This window comes from Mesoplodon bidens (assembly GCF_964165515.1).
Source record: "Mesoplodon bidens genome assembly, chromosome: 18".
NCBI classification, from domain to species: domain Eukaryota; kingdom Metazoa; phylum Chordata; class Mammalia; order Artiodactyla; family Ziphiidae; genus Mesoplodon; species Mesoplodon bidens.
In genome coordinates this window covers 29,649,449-29,657,493 of record NC_138175.1, presented here as the reverse complement: position 1 = coordinate 29,657,493, position 8,045 = coordinate 29,649,449, and positions in this window count along the sequence as shown.

Below are 8,045 nucleotides of genomic sequence, written 5' to 3'. Positions count from 1 at the left end.
ATCTGTCTATTCTAGTACCTTATGTAAGTGGAATCATATAATATTTGTCCTTTTGGGTCTGGCTTATTTCACTTAGCATAATGTCTTCAGGGTTCCTCCATGTTGTAGCATGTTTTGGTACTTCATTCTTTTTTATGGCTGAATAATGTTACAGGCTCCAGACGCGCAGGCTCAGCGGCTATGGCTCACGGGCCCGGCCACTCCGCCGCACGTGGGATCTTCCCAGACCGGGGCACGAATCCGTGTCCCCTGCATCGGCAGGCGGACTCTCAACCACTGTGCCACCAGGGAAACCCCTAATGACCTCTTTTAATTTGATTATCTATGCAAAGACCCCAGCTTCAAATAAGGTCACATTCTGAGGCACTGGGGGTTAGAAATCCAACATACCTTTTTTTGGTGGGGCAGGAAGGATACAATTCAGCCCATAACAGGTGCCTCCTTTTCCTGTGTTGGTTTCCCAAGTTTTGTCATTCAGTTTCTTGCCATCCCAGTTGAGCATGTGTTCTGTGTCTTGCAGGGACCCATCAAGCCTTAGCACTCTGGTCATTTGCTTCTGTCTATTTTTCCAAAACATAGCCCTGATCTTTGTTTCCTGGTGTCACTGTTGGAGAGTTTCACAGCTGCCTGACACCCCTGCTCTCTGTGTGGTAGTGTAGTGCTGTCGTCACCTTGGCCTTGTCCCTGGGAGCTTGAGGCAGGTGGAGGGAAAGGACGTCTGTGTGTGTAGGAGGAGAGGGTTCACAATATGTCACATCTGCTTTAAAGTTCCTCTCAAAGCAGGCTCCTTAAGGGAGAAGTAATGGTTAAGTGTGTCCAGGTGGGTAAAGGAACTAGGAATTTCATTCCCCCAAACTCCCAAACCCTTGAAGGATCCACCTGGGGGTGTTCAGCATAAAGAAGCCATGGAGGGAAGATGATAAATCTTCAAACACCTGAGGATCCCACATGGGTATAGTGATGAAGTCAATCTGTCTATTTCTATAGAGAGACGAATACATGACCCAACATAAGTAAGAGATTTCTGAGAAACGTGTTCAAATGTAATGGCTTCCATGTGAGTCATAAGCCCTTCAGTCACGGGAAGTATTCAGATAGGGGTTGGATGGGGATTCTTGCCTTGGTTAGAAGCCCGGGCTGGCAATCTCTCTGGCCTCTTCCTACTGGGAAACGTCATGATTGTAGAAATGGAACTTGGAGTTCCCTTCAGCTTGCCCTGCTCCCTGAAGATAGAATGCTCAGATATGGGGTCTTCCCTGGTGGTCCAGTGGTTAAGAATCCACCTGCCAACGCAGGGGACGCGGGTTTGATCCCTGGTCGGGGAACTAGGATCCCGCTTGCCGTGGGGCAACTAAGCCCGCGTGCCGCAACTACTAGCCCGCGCGCACTCTGGAGCCCACGCACCACAACTAGAGAGAAGGCTGCGCGCCACAAGGAAAGATCCCACCTGCCGCAGCTAAGACCTGACGCCAAATAAATAAATAGATATTAAAAAAATAATGCTCAGATCTGCAAAGCTGCACACTGCTTTCAGCTACAGGAACTCCTAAGAAGGTAGAAAAACTCAAAACTTTCCAGACCAGTTGCCCCAGAGGTTGTCTTCCTGCCCAAATAGGTGGTTATGAAAGCTGAGACAAGCCTTAGCCAGCGTCCAGTGCCCACACCCATGCCCACACCTACGTATGGCTCCAGGAGGCTATAAAGAGCACACTCCTTGGAAACTGGGACAGACTCCAGCCATCAGCTTTGATCTGAACCCTGGGGGTGGTCTGGGCCAGGAACCTCTTCCACTGCTCCTTGGATGCTGGGCTCCCTGCATCCTTGTGGCCTCCTCTAATTTAAAAGTAATTTGAAGACTCTTGGGTCTTCGTTGCCCTGGCAGAGCTGACTTGTCATTGTCAGCTCACTCTGGTCACGCCTCCCCATCAATCAATACCATCTGCCACCGTGGGCTTGGCAGGTGGAGATGAAAGTGGGAGTAGTTTTTCATCAATCACAACAACAAAAAGATTAAGGAGAGAAGATTTGCAGATTACAAAAAAAAATCACAACTCATGTAAGTTACATAAGGATTTCAAAATCAGAAGCTTATGCTTAAAGCCAGAGAGTATTAGAAGAACATCAACAAAAATTAATCAAAATCTGTTTCTTTGAGCGAATTGTTTGGCAAGGCTGTTATAATATTTGAATCCTGCTAGACAAAAATCTTTACTTTCTTAAAGGGTCTTTTTTTTTTTTTGCGGTACGCGGGCCTCTCACTGTTGTGGCCTCTCCCGTTGCGGAGCACAGGCTCCGGACGTGCAGGCTCAGCGGCCATGGCTCACGGGCCCAGCCGCTCCGTGGCATGTGGGATCCTCCCGGACCGGAGCACGAACCCGTGTCTCCTGCATCGGCAGGCAGACTCTCAACCACTGTGCCACTAGGGAAGCCCCTTAAAGGGTCTTTAAATGTAACTTACTAAGTCTTTGAATAACTGAGAATGTGATGTATGAAAGCATTGCTTTATTGTTGTTTCTTTAAAAAAATAATAACTCTGGTCCTCATATGTGTGCAAGTGGTAATCATCCCCTCATGGCTTCCCTTCTTCGCTTCAGGAGCCTCTGGCTCACCCAGAATCATGAATCGTGCTCAGTTCATGCCCAGAATGTCAAGCATGGTCTTGTGGGTGTCATGGTACAAAATAAGAAAAAGGAAGAGGTGTCACTTCTCAATGCCCAGTAATACAAAACCGTACAATCTGTTTTGAAATTTTCAGTGGGGAGAAGTTATGTCGGCCGGTCCTACAGAGTGGACCAGGGTCATGAGAGAGAGAGATGGGGGCTCCGGGCAGGCCTCTCTGAGGAGGGAAGCGTTGAGCTGAGATCTGATTGACACATGGGAGTCAGGCTTGAAGTGCTTTGGGGGCTGAGCATTCCGGGTGGAAGGAACTGTAAGGTGGTTTAGTAAGTCCTGCCAAGTGAGTTATTTAAGACGTGAATGTTGACATATTGGCATAGACATCATTCATTCACCAAATATTTAGTATTATCCATTATGTGCCAGGAACTGTTGAAGACACTTGGACGACGTTAGGCTGGAGTATCCTTTGCGGAGGCAGCGAGAACATTGCACGACAGTCCTGGTGTCCTTTGTTCCTGCTGCTCTGCCCTGTCTCCTGGGGTGTGCAGCTCAGCCGACCCCGGGAGCTGGCCTGCCTATTCCCCCAAGGGTGGTGAAAGAGGCTTGCCCCCAGGACTTGGCCTGTAGTTTTCCAGTGATGAACAAATCTCCTGATTCTGGAGTTCAGGATTAGGAAGCCCATTTTCTGGCAAATAGAAGTCACATTCTCCATTATCATTTCTTCTTTTTCTTAATAAATTTATTTATTTATTTTTGGCTGTGTTGGGTCTTCATTGCTGCGTGTGGGCTTTCTCTGATTGCGGCGAGCGGGGGCTACTCTTTGTTGTGGAGCACGGGCTCTAGGTGCGTGGGCTTCAGTAGTTGTGGTGCACAGTCTCAGTAGTTGTGGCTCGCGGGCTCTAGAGCTCAGGCTCAGTAGTTGTGGCACTCAGGTTTAGTTGCTCCGCGGCCTGTGAGATCCTCCTGGACCAGGGATTGAACCTGTGTCCCCCGCATTGGCAGACGGATTCTTAACCACTGTGTCACCAGGGAAGTCCCTCCATTATCACTTCTTACAAAGGAAAAAGTAATACACTGACCTCCATCTGCCTGATTTCTCTTTCGTTCTCTTGAGGTGGGGGTAGGGAGGTACTGGGCTCCCCTACCAAAAGTGGGCAAGACACTTGAATTCTAGTGTGGAGAGACAAAAAAACCCCAAAGAAATAAATAAAGAAGATCACCTCAGAAAGAGAGAAACACTTTGAAGAAAATAAAGCAGAGTGATGTGAGAGTGAGAGAAATGGAGCAAACGAGGGCTGCGGCACTGGGCAGTTCTCTCTGAGGAGGGGAGCTTTAAGCTGAGATCTGATTGACACATAGGAGCCAGGCTTGACAAGATCTGGGGGCTGAGCATTCCAGGCAGAGGGAACTGTAAGTGCAAAAGCCCTGAGGTGAGAACTTGAGGTGTGTTGGGATGATTCGCAGACACCAGAGTCCTGTAGGCCAAGTTAAAAGTTTGGATTTTGTTCAACTTGTAATGGGAAGCCATTGGAGGATTTTATGTAAGGGAGCGACATGATCTTATATTTTGATCTCAAAACGTAAAAAAAAAAAAAATTCACTTCCTAGAGGCATAATTTACATACCATAAAATTACTTATTTTAAGTGTACAGCTGATGAATTTTGATGAAAAATTTCCATTTTAATATGTGTTTCTCACTTAGTCTGACTTTCAGCATCTCTTCCTGAGGTTATTCACAGACTTAAGCTACAAGCATCTGAGCACCATTGTGGACCCCAGCCTCACCTGGGGATGTGGCAAGAGCCCCAAGAAGAAGGCAATGATGCTTCGAGGGATGTGGGACCCTGGGCGCCGGGATTTTTGGCCTCTCCAGGACGTTTCAAGTCCTATGGAAGTATCAGAGAACCCCCCATTAACAAGAAACCACTGAGACCTTGGACAAGGATATTGGCAGCAACCACAGGAGACTGGGGGTCGGAGACCCCTCCCCCCATTTTCTGGCATCAGTAGGCCTCCCTAGTTCTGATGGGTCTCTGAGGTTGGGGTGTGGTAAAGTGGGTGATGCGGGGGTACCTAACCCTGATGGATGGCGTTTCCTACCAGTTCAGTGAAATGTGCAGGTTGGGGTGGAATAAGGTGGGGAGTAGAGGAAAATTGGAGTTGAAATGAGTCTGTGCAAACTGTAAAGTGGGGATAATAATATTACCTCTCTCACAGAGTTATTATGAGGATTAAGTGAGATAAAAATACAAGTAAATAATTTAGAGTCTGGCACATAGTAAGTGTCCAACAGATGTTAGCTCCTATTAGTATTATTATTATTTAGCTTTTCCCTGTCTGCTGACCAAAGGTTAGCTGTTCCTGTTTTGTGTAAGTGACATGCTGTGAAGTGGCTTTGCATGTGAGTCTTGTACTCCTCATTTCACATGTGTGACATGGGCTGACAGAAGAGACCAACACGAACGGTCTCACCTTCACGGCCCCCAGCAGACGCATCCTAGAGTTACCAGGGAGTCATGTGATGAAAGATTGAAGGATGGAGCATCCGGGAGGGCTACTTGTGAACCGTTCTCACAGAGCCAGGCTCTGTGCCGTCTGCTCTGCCCAGTGGTCCCTGGCCCCTGCCCCTCCATGGCCTAATGGTCACTCGCTTTAAGTTTGGGGAAACTTAAAGCTGGGGTCCTTTATTGGCAGGTTCTGGGGCAATGGTTGGGGAGAGGCTGTGGATCTCTGAAGTTCACAGACAGTCCCCACCCTCACACTCCTTTATTTTCAAGTCGTGCGTATGTGTTAATTACAGAAGTAAACAAACTCACTATAAAAACAGCCAACACCACAGTGCGTAAAGATAAAGGCAAAAATGCTTCTCCAGCTGCTCCCCTGCCCCAGTCCACTTCCCAGACGTCAACCCTGTGACTAGACTAGTGGAGGCCACAGGTCCTGGGGGCCCTCTCAACCCCGCCTCTGTCTAGGCCTTTAATCCTGAGTCCTGATGTGTGAGAGCCTCCGTTCTTTACACCTGCACACCCTCTAGTGTGGGTGCTTTGCATAGGCGAGGTGAGGACACAGAGGTAGAGGCAGGTGGCAGGCATGGCCCCTGTAAGTCAGGATCTAAATTCTTGGTCTCAACTAGGTCCACCAGACCTTGACTAGTGAGGTTGGTTTTTCTAACCCCAGTGCTGAGAGGATATTTGGAACAAAGCTACCTGCTAAAAAAAAAAAAAGAAAAAAGACACCAACTTTATTACAATAGCAACCCTAACAAGTCAAAAGCAGCCTTTTCAGCTATAGGTAATAATAATAACCTTATAATAACGACGATAATAACCATTTATGGGGTCCCTTGTTAAGTGCCAGGCATTGCCTCAAGTCGTTTATTTATATTCGTTGGTCTAATTCTCACAACAACATTCCCCAGAAGTAGTACTATTAATCTTTCTCTTTTCTAGAAGAGACACTGGTGCTTGGGGGGTTGACTGAAGGAGACAGGACGTGCAGTGGTTAGCAGCTCAGGCTCTGGAGCCCAGACCACCTGGGCGAGCCCTCCTGGTTCTGCCACTTCCCAGCTGTGTGACCTTGGACTTAGGTTATAAAACTGCCCATGACTCAGTTTCCTCTCTTGTACAATGGGATGATGACAGAATCTCCCTCAGAGGGTGGCTGCAAGGATTCAGTGAGTTAGTGTGTCCAGTGCCTGGTACAGAGAAGGCACTCAATACATGTGGGCGTGAGGATTAAATGATGGGCCCCAGTCTCAACTAGTGATTGACCGAGGAGGAATTTAAACCCAGGCCTGCAGGCTCTCAAGGCTTGTGGGCTTACCTGCTATGGAATGCTGCCAACCTAGAGCCCACAAGCTCCTCCCCTCCAAGTCTTGGGCTCTCAGGAGCCTCAGATCTCCCTGATGTGAAGAATGTGTCCCCTCTGAAAAGCCAGTGATTCCTAGTGGGTGGTGAGAGGTAGAGAAGACTGTAGGCCAGCCTCTCCTGGCTATGGTTGGAAGGCCTCCAAGTTCCTGCCCTGATCAGCACTTGGCAGGGAGGATGGGGATTCTCTACCCTTCTGGGGGATCCATGCTGTTCCTAATTAGGGTTGTGATGCAAAGACTCAAATACCCCCAATATGGCGAGTGATGTGACTGCTGGGGGACCCATGGAAGCACAGAGAGGAAGGGAGGCTACCTCCCAAGTGTGGTAGCTGCTGTAAGAGAGACCGTCAGACATGACTCCCTGGAGTGGTGCTGTCCAACCTATGAGGTGGGGGTGAGGCCATTCCAGGCAGAGGGCTAGCGTGAGCAAAGGCAGAGAGGCTAAGAAAGCAGCTGAGAAGGGACTGAGCTTGAGGCAAGAGGCAGCAAAAGCAGAGCTGCAGAGGCCAACAGTGGTCAGAACTTGGAGATCTTTGTATAATCTGTCAAAGAGCTTGAACTTACTTTGGCTGCAAATGGGGAAGCAGTGAAGAGTTATGAAGGGAGGAGGTGATTCTGGGAAGGTTTTGTCATCTGTCAAATGGGATAACAGTGGTATCTGCCTCATAGGGAGGAGTAAGAGAGATGATCCATATAAAGTACTCAGAATGGCACCTAGAAAATGCTCATTAAATGTCAGTGATGGCTGCCACTGCTGCTGGTACTGTCCTGTTGGGAAGAGCAAAAGCAAAGTTGCAGGCCCCCGAGGCAGTACACTGAGTGAGCGAGGCTTCACTGGGTGGGTGGAGGCCAAGACCAGCCTTACGTGGATATCCAGCAGGCCATGGACTTGTCTGCCTGCTAAAGACTAAAACCCAAGCTCCTTGGTGTGGCTCACAGTCCTGTGTGTTGTGGCCCTTCCTGGCCTCTCTTTCTCACTCGCTAGGCTCCCGCCACCTTGTCTTCTTTCTGATCTTCAAACGTGCCCAGGCTGGGCCTTTGCCCTTGCTGTTCCCTCTGTCTGGAATGCCCTTCCCTCACATCTTCTAATGGCTGACACTTTCTTGTCATAAAGCTCTTGGTTCAAATGTCATTTCCTCTGAAAAGCCTTTTCTGAGCCTCAGCACATCAGCCTTATCAGAGAAAGTGATCTTATTTGCTTTCATGTTCAGTGTCTGTTTCTCCCTGTCCCTTTGATACAGGCTGAATTGTGTACCCCTCCATCCAAATTCATTTGTTGAAGTCCTAACACCCAGTACTCAGAATGCGCCTGTCTGGAGTTAGGACCTTTAAAGAGGTGATTACGTTAAAATGAGGCCCTTAGGGCAGGCCCTGATCCAATCAGACTGGTGTCCTTACCAGAAGAGGAAATTTGGACACACAGAGAAGGGTGCATGCACAGAGGGACAACCATGGGAAGAGGCAACAAGAGAGGTTTCAGGGGAAATCAATTGTTTTGGCATCTTGATCTTGGACTTCCAGCCTCTAGAACTGTGATTGCATAAATTTCTGTTGTT